This window comes from Silene latifolia, chromosome 2, assembly GCF_048544455.1.
Source record: "Silene latifolia isolate original U9 population chromosome 2, ASM4854445v1, whole genome shotgun sequence".
In the NCBI taxonomy this organism is placed as follows: domain Eukaryota; kingdom Viridiplantae; phylum Streptophyta; class Magnoliopsida; order Caryophyllales; family Caryophyllaceae; genus Silene; species Silene latifolia.
The window spans coordinates 138124860-138141036 of record NC_133527.1 but is presented as its reverse complement, the minus strand read 5'-3'; the positions used below and the strand labels follow the sequence as shown (position 1 = coordinate 138141036).

The following is a 16177-nucleotide window of genomic DNA, read 5'->3' as shown; positions in this document are numbered from 1 at the left end:
AAAAAGATAGGGGAAGACGGGCGTCTTTGGGGGAATATGGGCGTCTTCTTGAGAAGACGGGCGTCTTCTTCTCGGGACGCGCGGATTCCTGAACAACTTCTTTGTTTGACCTCGGATTGTAAAACGGACGTCATTTTCTCATCCGGACTCCTATTGGAGTGATTCAAAATCCTAGATCATTTGTTTTTTCGACGCCGTTCCATATAGCATATTTTCAGAGCCAAAGGAGCAACCCTTGGTTCGGTTTTCGAGCGATTTCTTCTTGTAATGCCTTCCCTCTCGTCATTCTTACTTTTAACCCTTTGATCCTTCTATCAATCTATATATTAATCTCATAAGTGGGCTGCTTACATGGCATCATATTAAGCCACCAAATATGATGTGGCAGCTCATGGTTAAACTAAGTTATAATATACACCAAATTGTGAATTCTGATTTCAGAAGCATAGAGAAGCATATTGGATGGATTGGATATTGGATTCACGTCCAATACATATCATCTTTTTCAAAATCCAATAAATCTTCTTCCAAAATCACAATAAATCTTTTCCAAAATCACACCAAAATAATCCTCCAACAATACATCAAATCTTCTTCCAAAATCACTATAAATCTTTTTCAAAATCACACCAAAATAATCGTCCAACAATACATCAAATTTTCAAAATCACAATAAATCTTTTTCAAAATCACACCAAAATAATTCCTAAATTGCTGACCTAAAAATCGTCCAACAATACATCAAATCTTCAAAATCACAATAAATCTTTTGCATCCTTTTTCCTTTCACAAATGATATACCGTTGATTTTGTGCTGCAAGATAAACAAGGAAACAAAATATTAGGTGTATATTATATTATTTCGAGATCACATCAAACAATATTTTTGCATATCACAATATAGGTGTATAAGAGTATATTAACGTTGATGGTAAAAATATGAGACTATATATAAATTATATTATATATATATATATTATATATTATATATTTCTATATTTCTATGATTATATTCCTATTCCTTTCCTATTATATTTCTATTCCTATTCATATTCCTATGAATTATGAAAATTATGAATGAATATGAATATATATTTACTTCCAATACTTCACAATATCATTTATACGATTATCAACACCTAGAAACCCTTACACAGTTTATTAATTTGGAGATCAAATCACACAAAATATTAGGAGATCATAATCACAATATTATTTATATTTATACGATTATATTTATACGATTATGTATATAAATACATACCAACACACGGTTCATTACTACACACTACCGAACAAAGCATACAAATCTAATATCTAAGCTTAAAAATGGCCCAAAACAACTCCCTCACCACATCCATGACCTCAAAGACTACCCCTGTGACATCCACCATCAGTCAACTAAAGCCAAATGTGAGACACCAAACATTGCTTGCTAGAGTGGTCCGCAAATGGTATCGGCCTGAATTTCTTATCCCGAACCAGCATGCAACTATTGAAATTCTTTTACTGGACATTGAGGTAATTTTTTTGCTTAATTTTTGCTAGATTGATATGTTCATAATGGTGATTATTTTGATCTCTAAATTATTGTATAGAAAAATATCATTCAAGCAACGGTGCGAAAACTATTAGTCGACCGATTTGACCCAAGAGTAGTGGAAGGCGTTGCTTATAAAATAACTGGATTTAAAGTGGCTGAAAACAATGGAACAGAGGTTGCAACCCCTCAACCATTTCGTCTGTAGTTTGAATTTGGCACCTTAGTTTTACAATCACCGAACTCTCCAATCCCTAGGTATGGATTTTCATTCCAGGAATTCGGTGATATAATTGCCAATGACTCTCTAGATAAGCATTTCATAGGTACGTATTATTACTCATCCATACGACATATGTATGACTCATACGACAATTACAATTAAAAAATGTAACTGACAATTACTTTCAATGAAGATGTTGTTGGCCAGTTTGTTGGAGTCTGAGAACTCAAGAAAACTACAGGGGGCCATCCAATTAAGACGGTCAAACTCGAGAATATTGAGTATTTACTTATATTTTCCTTAATTTCTTTCATATTTATTAAACATAATGCATACACCTAAAATGTCTAACCCAATTATAATTGTAGGAAGGAACAAATAACATGCTCACTCTGGGGAAAATATATTACTGAAATAGATGAGTTCATGAAAACTCAAACAAACATCAATCGGCCCAACATTCATGGTCATACAAAGGTGTACTGTGATTATTTTCCAAGGTCAAGTAAACTTTTACTATCCATAAACCAACATACTTTATCTTAAAGCGCGCTAATTTCTATGATAATTCAAATATAGGAGTGCGCATTCAAACCTCAAGATATGCGGCTAAGATTTATATCAACCCAGACATCCCCGAAGTCGATGCTCTCAGAAAAAAGTAACATATTATTAACTCAATTTTTATCATTTTAACTTATTTAATAATTTAGTGTGTATCTATCAACTTATTTAACGTACTACAGGTTGAATGAGGGTAATGACCCAATGTCATCTCGCATAACTCAGATCACTGATGAGCATACCGACATTCTCTCCACTGATAATATACTTAGCATCAAGGATATCAAGAATTGCCAAAGGGTATATATTTTACATACGATTTGACTTTTATCGATATCATATAAATGTATCACCGAATTTACTCTTATTTTGTTAAAACACAAACAAACAAACAGTGATGATTATGTGACACTTGCAAGCATTGATGACTTAGAATCGAGCATTGGATGGTACTATGATTCATGCAAGTTATGCAGAACGAAGGTTGAACTCCATCAGGATAACCTTTGGCATTGCAAAAGGAAGCAATGTGATGGTTTTACAAAAGGGTTGAAAACTAAAGTACCAAGGTAAATATGTATATATATATATATATATATATATATATAAATGATAAATATAATATATATTTTTATATATATATATATATATATATATATATATATATATATATATATATATATATATATATAATTTTTAAAATATAGTTTTTTTTTGCTGAATTTGTTTAAGAGTGTAAGCAAATATGTGTTAATTTTCTATATTTCATCAGACTCATCTTAACTGCTTAGACAAAATAAGATACACCACTTCAGGAATGACAAGGCAGAAACTAAACAATGAAATACCTGGCATGAACTCCCACAATACCAGACAACATGACAAGCGGAGCATTTTTTCCGTTTACCAGACACAAAACAAACATCACATCTTGACACACTCGACGAGTTGTTTGGCACAGACACATAAGGCTCTTGCCGTATAATCACCTCGCCTGCAGCGTAAATGCTGCAATATCAGAAACTTCCACCAGGTAAAACAATTGCAATGAAGGTCCACAGCACCACACTATTACCCATTTTCACTCATTCATACAAATATAAAACCGATAATCATCCTTCCAGCAAATCATGTTTCATGTTTTCAACTAAATCAAATTCCATTCTCTCTTCCGACAAATTAATACTCCGTCTATCCCAAAATAATCTTCCTACTTTCCTTTTTTAAGTCCTAAAAACCGAAAAATATGTATATATATATATATATATATATATATATATATATATATATATATATATATATATATATATATATATATATATATATATTTAATTTTTTAAAATATAGTTGGGATATTCTACATGGTACCCCTCAATTTTTCGACTTTCTACATGGTACCCCTATACTTTTTAAAACATACATGGTACCCCTAATTGTTGTCATTCGCACTAACTGTACCCCTAAACTTTATTTTCCGTCAATTAAACTTAGTTTTAGGCATTAAGTGATTACTTGGACGCGTAACCAAGCTTGTCATTTATCATCCCATGACATAAGGACTCTATTAGGCTCAATATCCATCTTTGGACGTGATAATTTGGCAAGGAATCAATAAATTTTCCGTCAAAATTTTTTTAGCCCATATATATCAATAAATATTAGGATCAAGATGGATATTGAGCCTAATAGAGTCCTTATGTCATGTGATAATAAATGATGACAAGTTTGGTTACGCGTCCAAATCATTACCTAACGCCTAAAACTGAGTTTAATTGATAGAAAATAAAGTTTAGGGGTACACTTAGTGATAATGACAATAATTAGGGGTACCATGTATGTTTTAAAAAGTGTAGGGGTACCATGTAGAAAGTCAAAAAATTGAGGGGTACCATGTAGAATATCCCAATATAGTTTCTTGAATGAATTTGTTTAACAGTGTAAGCAAATGTGTTAATAACATACCTTCTTGGACAGGTACCAAGTCAGATATCATGTTGTTGGGATAGAGAATGATTATGCTGAATTCACCCTATTTGACAACCACATCGCAACTTTGGTGAAAGTGACCGCATCAGACCTTCTTGCTGCACAGGAAAAACTAAAGATACCCGACGAATTAGGCGTATTTATCGGGAAGACGTATGTATTCAAGGTCCGGGATAAACAGGATTTCAACATTGAACAGAAGTCAAGTAGCTATGATGTGGTTAGTATGAGCGATGATCCCGAAGTGATAAGCCAGTGGGAGAAGAAATATCTAGCACTCCAGGTATTCAATTATATACAAATAACTCAATACAAATGCTACATTATACAACAAAAAACGTCACATCATTTATATTACTTAGGATTGTTCTAAGCCTGCAAACCATCAGACAAGCACCGAATCTGATCCGATCATCCAGATTGAAGATAATACTGCTCAGATTGAAGATAATATTGCTAGCAGCGAAATGGTAACCTTTACTCCTATTCACATCTCTATTTATTTATTGAAAGTAATTTCAGGTTTACAATTATTTATTTATTTTTGTATTTTTTCAGATTCAGATACACGCATCCTCTCAGACTGGTGAAACTGGTGACACTGACGGTCAATTGCTCGATGTCCAAGATCATACCCCTCCTCTGAAAAGGAAGGTCTCAAGGATGCTAGAAGTAGTCGAAGATGAACATGATGAACCATCTATGACTGACCAAGAATCGGCAACTAAGAAAATCATGAAGATCAAAATGGAGAAGAATTAAGCATCTTTTTAATATAGGTTATAGGTAATACTTATAGAATAAAAGCATGATAATACTCTGCTAATAGGTATTGGTGACATTTATTTTGCTTTGATTTTGGTTCCAGTGTGTGTTTAAGTTTATTGCTCGAACAACTTATTCATGGCTTCACATTTGATGCAGTACTATTGAGATAATTAATATAGATTGATAATTGTGATGATTATTCAAAATTGGAGATCTTTGCACTAAAAGGCATATAAGCATTAATTTAAGAAGATTAGAACTCAATGTAAAATATGGAGATCATTGCACCAAAAGGCATATAAAAATATTTACAAACATAAATCGAAATTTTAAACGCTTTGTAGCAAAAGACAGAAAAAAATTGAACAGGCGACTACGGAGTTTCCTTTTCCCTTACTCTGCTCATTTTCATAAAAACTCTTTTTTATAATTTGAAACTTTAATCAATTGGCGCAAAAATCTTTAATCAGTAGGCGCAAAAATCCACTTGGACATTAAAAATAATGGAGAAATTAGAGTTGAAAATACTCTCCTCATATATATACATAAAAACACTCTCCTCATATATACATAAAAACTTCAAAACCTAATTTGAAACTTAAATCGTTTGCTGTCAAAACGCACCTGAGCATGAGCCGTATCTTAAATTAGATACTCTGCTCATACAATGGAGTATGGAGAAGACTTTCCCCTCAGTATGCTCATTTCCATAAAAACTCCGTTTCCGATTTTTTTACAATAATCGTTTGTCGCCTAGAGGAACTTGGACAAAAATTCAAAATGTTGGGAGTATATTTTCCCCTCCAAAACATAAATTCAATTTGAAAATACTCTTCTCATTTCAATCCCGTGCTCATTTACGAAAATTGAAACTTTAATAGTTTGGCGCCAAAAGGCACTTGGACAGAAATACAAAAAAATGGAGTAAATATTTTTTCCCTCCAGAACATGGCGTATATTTTCCCCTCGAAAACAGAAAATAAATTGGAAAATACTCTCCTCATATACATAAGATTTCCTTTTGCTAATCTGAAACTTTAATCGTTTTTTACTCCAAAAGGCACTTGGACAAAAATTATATTTGAAAATACTCCTCATATAGATAAAAGCTTGATTTCCTTAATTAAAAATTAAGGAAATTGGTGCCAAAAGGCACTTCAAAAATTCCAGTTTTTAAAAATATCCAAAATTGAATTTAGAGATCTGTTGGCGCCAAACAAAACTCCATCTTACATTTCAATACTAAGAGCCACCCATATATAAATAAAGAGGATGTCACTCCATTAAACTACACAAAGCTGTACACAAATTATCATTATGGATCCACCTTCATCTGAGCATAGTCAAAAGAAAAGAAAAGACATTGAAAGAGAAACCAATCAAGGTAATCATGATACCAATATTCATATCAAATTCGATATAATATCAATATGTTTTAGTTATCTATGAGTACTATCATGTTACTATGTTTGTTTAATATGACTTACACAGGTGCAAGAAACATACGCCGTTCTGCCACACCTATGGCAGACACAGCTAATCATAGACAGAGTAGCCATAATAAAAATAAAAATTCTGTCAACCCGAGAGGTAAAAGACTATATTATCTATGTAATTTGCATGAAAATTAATGTTTATATGAATTTAAAATAATGTATCACCATCATATGCCGTCTTCATACAAATAATTTACGAAAGATAGGTGCATATGACATTTGCTATTAAGTAACCATGTTCGTGGGTAATAATATAACCACCGAACAGATTTGTCATCAACATATCCAAATCAACAACTCGCATCCAACTTGGACACACACCTCAATAGTAGATCTAAAAGTACAAGTAAAGGAAAAGCTCTTATGTCTGGAAACGCTCAGGGTATTTACCAAAATCTAACTTCTATATTAATGTAGACAAAGAACTTTAACCTAAATCTCTATTAATTCGATTGTGTTTGTTTTTCCATATTCTATCATGTGCTTATGACGACATACACAGCTTCAGGAAACAGGCGCCACATTGTCACACCTCTAACAGACATAAGCAATCTCAATCTCAGAAGCAGTAATCAATTCCCTAATTATGGTAATACAAGAGGTGAAAGAATATAATTCATCTACGTCCTATAGAATTATCTTAAGATCATCATAGTGTTTACCTGAATATCATCATTTATGTTTTACCTTCCCATATTGTGTGCTTAGATATTATTTAAGTGACTAACAAAATTCATATGATGTGTTTGAGTAACCAATAAGCAGAGAAGTCACATCCACAATTTCCAACTCAACAAATTGTATCCAACATGAACTCACAGCGCAATGATAAGTCTAAGAGTAAAAACAAAGGAAAAGCTCTCATGACTGAAAACAATCAAGGTATTCGTGAATAATCTCACTTCTTTACTATTATGATCAAATACTTTCAACTACATTTTTGAATTACCGTATATTTAACATTCACTCTGTTATATACCCCATTTTACACGTAGAACATGTTGGACAATCAGTATTAGAGCTAAACAAATACAATGAGATGGAAAGACCAGACAGCTACGTTCCGCTTAATATTCCACTTACGGACCACAATCATGGTAATTATATACATCCTAACGTGAAATTCTGTTAAACTATGATTACAATTATATACATCCAACCTTTTTGAAAATATGTATTTACTGAGATTAGTCATGTTTATGTTTGCAAGCATGTTTTTTATGCTCAAATATATCAAGAAGGAAGAGAAAACTAATCCTTTCAAATAAGAGATCGACAAATGCAAGAGATTCACATCAATTACAGAGTTATCCTTTAACATGTCCATTTCACAGAAGTACTTACGATATAACGGGTCCCTTACATGTGGATTTTAACGGTAAGATCCACTTTTCGTTATAGTTAATAGTTAATGACTAATATGATTGTTTATGTCGATGACATTATTTACCATTCTTACTGGTGTGCTTAGGAGTATTCAATATTGATACACTAACACGCAAACTTAACGCGAACAATGCAAGAAAAAGGAGAAGTTATATCTTATCTGAAAAGAGATCTGGAAATCCCCGATCTGGTCTCGATGAACTTTCTACTTCATCCACGCCTTTGAGCTGCATTAGCACAGGTACAGTAAAAAAAATAAGTTCCCAAAATTGCATATTATGTTATTATCAAAATATCATATTAACGATTGTATCATTTATAATGCAGACGTATACAATTTGAGTAGCAAAATGCATTGCTCAGGAAACATAAACATGAACATGTTTGCAAACAGTACTCCAACATTCGCAAGTCATTCCGGTTAGACCTAACTTCTCTAAATATAATTCAGTTTTAGTTCTACAATTAATTTTTTTTTTGCATTGGAACCATTAACATATAATTATTTATGAAGTCAAACTACGTCAGAGTAAAAAAAAAAACTTAGTTGAGTAACTATAAAAATGATTATAACCGAGTCAGCTAACTACTCTAAATAATATATAGTTTCCTACCTCTTATAGGTTATAACACACAAAGTGTTATCAGTAATTTCAAGAAGCCAACAATGCAAAGCACAGAGGTTATTTAATCACTGATACGAAATCTTAGTTCGTCCTACGAAGAACAGGTGAACAGAACACACAACAATGATGCACAAGATACTGTCAACAATTTTGAGCAACCAACTTTACAAACCACAGATATCATTCCATCAACTATAGAAGATATATACGATGAGTCGTTGTACGACACGGACAACGATAATGATGGTACAGTCGACGAAGGTATTTAGCTTAATTTAAACTGTGAACAAATATACATTGAGTTTAACATTAAGTTATATTGCCAACTCTGCTTATTTCCATTCCCCTTCACAGCTCTACTCCAAGGTTATTGGGATATCGGAGACCCAGATTTTGAGTGTAAAAAGTGCTATGCACAAATGTGGTATGAAGAGAGAACACCCAAGAGTACCAAACCTAAACAACCTATGTTCTCAATGTGTTGTAGTGGTGGTAAGGTACAACTACCTTTATTGAAAAAACCACCTCAATTACTCCACGACCTACTAAGTTCTGTACATCCACAAAGCAATCATTTTTTTGAGAACATTAGACCATATAATTCAATGTTCTCCTTCACATCAATGTGTGGCAAAATCGATCATTCGGTAAACCGAGGTCGAGGTCGATACACTTTCAGGATGGGTGGTCAGAATGTTCACCTGATTGGTAGTTTGTTACCAACAAATGGGTCCCGTCCAAAATTTTGTCAACTATACATATATGATACTGAGGAAGAAGTCAACAATAGAAAGGACGCTGCAAGGTTAGCTAGATATTATTGAAATTTTAATTTTGCATAAGCCTATTATTGTAATTTTAATTGTATGAATTGTTTCATAAGCCTATTATTGTAATTTTAATTTTGCAGTTCAGGGGGTGATCCTCAAAGGTTTGATGACGAGCTAATCAATTCTCTAAAATCAATGATCGACGAAAAGAACACGTTGGCATTAAATTTCAGGATGGCTAGAGATAGAATTAGTTCGGGTGTTGCTGGTGACATAATGATGAAGCTCATTTCCAAGCGAACGACTGACGGTAGAACTTATAATCTCCCAACGGCTTCTGAGGTTGCAGCTCTTATTGTTGGAGATATTGAGAACACTATTGATAAGAGAGACATTATAATTGAGCGTCAAAGTGGCAGATTACAACGTATATCAGAACTGCATCCTAAGTACCTAGCGTTACAATATCCATTACTTTTTCCATATGGGAAAGATGGGTTTCGACTTGGTATCTCACATAGTGATGAGTCGATTGCCTCATCTAGCAAGTCAACTAAACCACATAATGACCTAACATTGCGTGAGTGGTTTGTATTTCGTCTACAAGATAGGCCAATTGATAAGGAGGCCCCAACCATATTGCTTTCCCGACGACTATTCCAGCAATTTTTAGTCGACGGTTATTTAATTGTTGAAGGGCAACGATTAGCATATTTTCGATTTAATCAGCCAAAACTTCGATCAGAGAATTATAATAACCTTGCTAACGCAGCAGCTAGAGGCGAAACAGAAGCTGGGAGTCGCATTATTCTTCCGTCCACATTTCTAGGATGTCGGGGGTACATGAGGAAAACGTATCAGGATACTATGTGTATCTGCAAGTGGTGTGGCTACCCTGACCTCTTTATTACTTTCACATGCAATCCAAAGTGGCCAGAAATAACTAGGTTTGTTAAAAAAAGAGGAATTAGGCCTGAGGATAGACTCGATATTCTATGTCGAGTTTTCAAGATCAAGCTAGATGAGCTTATGAAAGACTTGAAAGAGCAACACATATTTGGACGCACAAGGGGAGGTAATATGCCAAAAACTTTGTTTTATTACCAACTATTTGTAATTATGCATTATAGTAATATTATATTACGGAAACTTATTACTTTTTGCTCCATTCAATTTGCAGCCGTCTACACTATTGAATTCCAAAAACGAGGTCTACCTCACGCTCATATATTACTGTTTTTACACCGCGACGACAAGTTCCATCAAGCTGAGGAGGTTGACAAAATTATATGTGCTGAACTGTCGGATCCAAAGGATGATCCAGCTCTTTATAATGCAGTGTCGGAGTACATGATGCATGGTCCATGTGGGTTGGAATATCCTAATTCACCATGTAATGTTGGATCCATATGCTCTAAAAACTTTCCAAAGGACTTTTGTGAAAGAACAACTTCTGATCGTGATGGGTATCCTATCTATAGGAGGAGAGACATCGGTGTTTCAGTCGTGAAAAAGGGACACAAGCTTGACAATAGATATGTCGTCCCATACAATGCGAAGCTGCTTTTAAAGTACCGAGCCCACATCACCATGGAGTGGTGCAACCAATCAAATTCCATCAAGTACTTATTCAAATACATCAACAAGGGATATGATCGCGTCACAGTCCACACATCCTACCAGCGTCCAAATGAACAGAATCCTGGCGTAGTTGATGAAATTCAGCAGTATATGGATTGTCGTTATGTGTCGGCATGCGAGTCTGTATGGAGATTATATGGGTTCGAAATCCATTTTAGAACTCCACCCGTCCAACGACTGACGTTCCACCTGCCAGGTGAGCAACCGGTAGTATTCAATGATGACGACCCAATAGACGACGTCATCAACAGACCCAAGGTACAAAAGAGTCAGTTTCTTGAATGGATGAAGTGCAATGACAAATTAAAAGAAGCAAAGGATTTATTGTATAGTAAGTTCCCCACGAAGTTTGTGTGGAACAAAAATACTAAAAAGTGGACTCAAAGAGAGCGTGGGTTTTGTATTGGCAGAATACATCATATCTCTCCATCTTGCGGGGAACTTTATTATATGAGAATTCTTTTGAATTATGTCAAGGGACCTAAAACCTACGAGGACATACGGACTTTCAATGACTTTGTACATCCTACTTTTAAAGAAGCGTGCTACGCTCGAGGGCTTCTAGGTGATGATAAAGAATATGTTGAAGCAATAAAAGAAGCGAGTTACTGGGGTTCTGGGTTTTATCTGAGAAAGTTGTTTGTCATATTGTTGACGTCCAACAGTTTATCTAAACCCGAAACAGTGTGGGCTCAGACTTGGGATTTGCTTTCAGACGATATCCTCCACAGGCAACGAACATTATTACAAAATCGAGGTATTTATCCTTTTTTTTAACTAAATGATATAGTTTCTGCAAAGTGTTTATATGTAATAATATGTGATTATGATTGTCTATGTGATTTAATTTAATGCGTTTAAATAAATTACAAATTCACAGAACTGGAACAAACTCCTGAGGACCTGCAAAATTTTGCATTATGCGAGATTGAATCCTTATTACAGAGTAATGGTACCAGCCTGCGCAGATTTGAAAACATGCCATTCCCTGATTATGAAATGGCTGCATTACAAGGGAACAAGTTGATAATGGATGAGTTATCGTACGATAGAGAGGCCATGCGTGAAGAGCACATGAGACTTACCGCCTCTATGACCGAAGAACAGAGATCTGTTTATGAAGAAATAATGGATAGCATTCTAAATTGCCGGGGAGGTATTTTCTTTGTGTATGGTTACGGCGGGACAAGTAAGACTTTCATTTGGAAGACCTTATGTGCAGTACTAAGAAGCCAAGGAGAAATTGTTCTACCCGTAGCTTCAAGTGGAATTGCAGCGATTCTACTTCCTGGAGGAACGACTGCACATTCGAGATTTGGTATACCCATTAATATAACAGAGAATTCAATATGTTATAGGATTAAACCGGGTACCGATTTGGCGGAGCTCCTAATCAGGACAAAACTGATCATATGGGATGAAGCGCCTATGACTAATAGGCATTGTTTTGAGGCTCTTGATAGGAGTCTCCGTGATATTATGAGGAATTCATTACATGGAGACCCGGATAAACCCTTTGGTGGAAAAGTCGTCGTCTTCGGTGGTGATTTTCGTCAAGTACTACCTGTTGTCCAGAATGGCAGTAGGCAAGATGTCGTTGGCGCTTCAATTAGCTCTTCTCCTCTATGGAATGACTGCAAGGTATATATACGTATTTGATCCTCTACTGTTGTAACTAATTTATAATTTTTTATTTCTTGAATATTATGAACAATGTTTTTTTTCGCTATTCCGTAGGTACTTAAACTTACAAAAAACATGCGTCTACAAGTTGGATCATCCAATTCAATTGTTGACGAGATAAGGGAATTTTCAAAGTGGCTACTAAAGGTGGGCGATGGATTAGCCGGAGATCCTAATAATGATGGGGAAGTCAATCTAGAAATGCCTAGCGACGTCCTTATCAATGAAGCAACTAACCCTGTTGCATCAATTGTTGATAGTATATACCCATCACTGAAAGAAAATTTAGGTAATCCAAATTACTTGCAGGAAAGAGCAATTCTTTCACCTACTCATGAAATTGTGGAGTTGGTTAATGAGTATGTATTGTCTCAAATTGAAGACGTTGAAAGAGAATACCTTAGCTCAGACGAGATTAGCAAAGACGAGGTGAATATAGGTGTTCATGACCTTTATTCCACTGAATTTTTGAACACTATTAGGTGCTCCGGTCTTCCAAATCACGTCTTAAGGCTGAAAATAGGCGCTACAGTCATGCTCCTTCGAAACATCGACCAAAGGAACGGACTATGTAATGGTACTAGATTGGTAGTCACTCACCTAGGAGAACGTGTTATCGGAGCTACCGTCATATGTGGGAGCAGACAGGGCGACAAGGTATTGATCCCTCGGATAACATTGTCCCCTTCCGATAATACTAAGTTCCCAGTAAGGTTTGAGAGGAGACAATTCCCTTTGTCAGTTTGTTTTGCAATGACAATTAATAAGAGTCAAGGGCAGTCTCTATCTCATGTTGGTTTGTATCTGCAAGACCGGTGTTCAGCCACGGTCAACTATATGTAGCTCTCTCCCGAGTGACAAGTAAAAAGGGATTGGAAATCCTTATTACTGACAAAGACAGGGAGATTTCGCATTCTACAACCAACGTGGTTTATAAGGAGGTTTTTAATAATTTGTAAATTATGATATTTACCATAGTAAGAGCTTTACATTTTCAACTTTTTAATCAAGTAATGAGGATACATTTATAATTTTTAGTTTTTACATTTGGCACCGATCAATAAAATTTGTGTATTAATATTGTATATTGTTTATATGACTTCCTACATCATGTCTACCATAATTATTTCTACTTCAATCGGTTTAACGTAAGCTACTAGAACACATAGTAAAAAGAACAACCACCAAATGAAATACAAGAAAGAAATTCAAAATTTAACAATTAAATCGAACTGATATAAGAGGAACCAATTTACTATAAGAGGAACCAATTTACTGAAAGTAACAAAAAACCCAAAGTAATTATTTGCAAAAATTCCCAAAACCATGGACACTACAGGTTTTCGTGTAACGCGCTATTCTCTAATTTTTATAGTTCAACTACTCTATATAGATTCATTTTCGGAAAATACGAAGAATACCATGAGATGGGCGGAAAAGCCAGCGGGAAAGATTAACAGGTTAAAATAATCGAATTCTTTGAAAGTAATTATAACGACATTTAATAAGCCACACCAATTAAAAAAAATCAAGAATTATAAAATCAGTTAACTCTACTGGCATCACTCTGCTAATTATAATGCCAACAATAATAAAAATGCATCAGAATTATAATGCCATTCAGTAAGTTAAGTATACTTTTATCGGATGAAAAATACTAATATTAACAATGTTTTTATCAGAATTATAATGCCCTTTGTATTCATCCATCAGTTACAAATTATCACACAAGTTAAAGCACCACATGTACACATGAAAAATACATGCTTCATAAAGACGAAACATTATACTAACTCCAATCAAGAAATACGATTGTGCAAAGTAACATTAAGAACAATAAGTAGAGAGCGATGAAAAATACTTACACAGAGCAAGAAGTTGAACTTTTGAATTTTTTATTGCCAAGTCTCTACTTATTTATCTTCAATGCGTCCTTTGCTTGCCTGCAAGATAAATGCTTGATTATATGCAAAATTTCATCTTCGCTTTTTCCCATAATACAAAAAAAATAACAACCATACTTTTTACTCAAAAATCACACATTAAAAGATATGATTAATAATGATATATTTTTCTTACCAGGAATAACAATATCACCCAGTCCCAGCACGGAAAACGGTCGTTCAGCAACTCCTCTAGGGAACAAAAGCTGTAGACAAAATGAAATTAACAATACTGGCCTAACCGATTAACTCCATATTAAAAAACAAAGCTATTTTTGAAGGACCTAAAAAACTCATCTGAGCATCGATATGATGACTGATGTTAAAGGGGCAGCTGCTGATATCCAGAAGAGCTTAGGTTTCTTCAAGCTCTAACAAATTAGACATATTAACACAACATAAGAGGAAACATTAGATCAATAATGTAATACAGACATGGAAAAACACAATTTAATTCAAGAGGCTTACAATTTTTCTTGCTGATAGCATAATCACCAGAAAACTGATCCCTATGATAATTGCTTGCCATGACCACTACAAAAAAAAATGAAGTTTGTTCATCTGTATACATCCTTAAGTTGCTAATAAGTATTCCATATTTCATTACCTCATTCTTGTGGCTAAAAACAGATTTTAGGACGGGAACAATCTGCATTTTGTTGGTGAAATGAATAATACCAAGCAAATCTTTAAGCTGTTGGAGAAAAAAGATGATTGCTGCCCCGGCTGTGAACCTTCGATAAGAAATCTATTATGAAACCCAACCTACATTCATGTGATTCCGCCATGGATTATGAAAAAAGGTTCACCAGTCCACTTTAAAAACATTAATGAACCAATTAGAAAGCTTATAGTTACATAATCATTTGTAATAGCATTAGAGAGGTACCTGAAAAAGCCCAAAGAGGCCTGAAATAAGCAGAGAGAAAAGGTTATGAAGAAAAGCTTCACCAAAATGGGACTTTGAGTTGTAAACAATTAAAATTAAGAAAAGGTTACGAAGAAAAGGTTTATAATTAAAATTAAAAAACAATTATGCATGTTTGGCGAGAATGGGGGAGAGATGCTCACCAATTCAACTGATACACAGAATGGGGGAGAGATGCTCACCAACAGAATGGCACCAGTTTTGAAAGAGCCGAGAGAAAGCATTCAATAATGGAGGTAAGGATGAGATCTGGTCGTCACGCATGCCGATTGAACCTCTTCGATGGTTTATAAATCAAAAGGCATTATGCATGTTTGGCGAGAGAGAGGGAGATGACCATTAATGGCCGGCGGAGGAAGAGCAATCGGTGCGATGGAGATGATCATTAATCGCCGATTTAAACTCTGAATCGGTGGGGAGACGAATCAGTGGGAGATGAGATGACAGATTTGAGGTAGAAGGAAGAGGGTAGGTGAGGAGCAGATGAAAGGACTCGGTGGGGAAGATGATAGAGTGGAAGTGGATTTTTTTTAGGTAGAAATGTAGAATGAAGAGGGTAGGTGACGAGCAGTGGAGTTATCTGGATGCGATTTATTTTTGTTGTCTATTTGTTATTCGAAATA

The 16177-nt window shown here is 34.7% G+C and overlaps 1 long non-coding RNA gene across 1 annotated transcript; it reads right to left on the bottom strand.

Moving 5' to 3' along the window:
* Positions 1-642: 642 nt before the first annotated feature.
* On the bottom strand, positions 643-15353 carry LOC141630393 (uncharacterized). Its single transcript, XR_012537478.1, has 6 exons — positions 15234-15353; positions 15095-15160; positions 14763-14997; positions 14549-14626; positions 4290-4411; positions 643-814 (listed from the first exon to the last, which is right to left on the bottom strand). It is a non-coding gene; the product is annotated as an uncharacterized LOC141630393 (long non-coding RNA).
* Between the last annotated feature and the right edge of the window lie 824 nt (positions 15354-16177).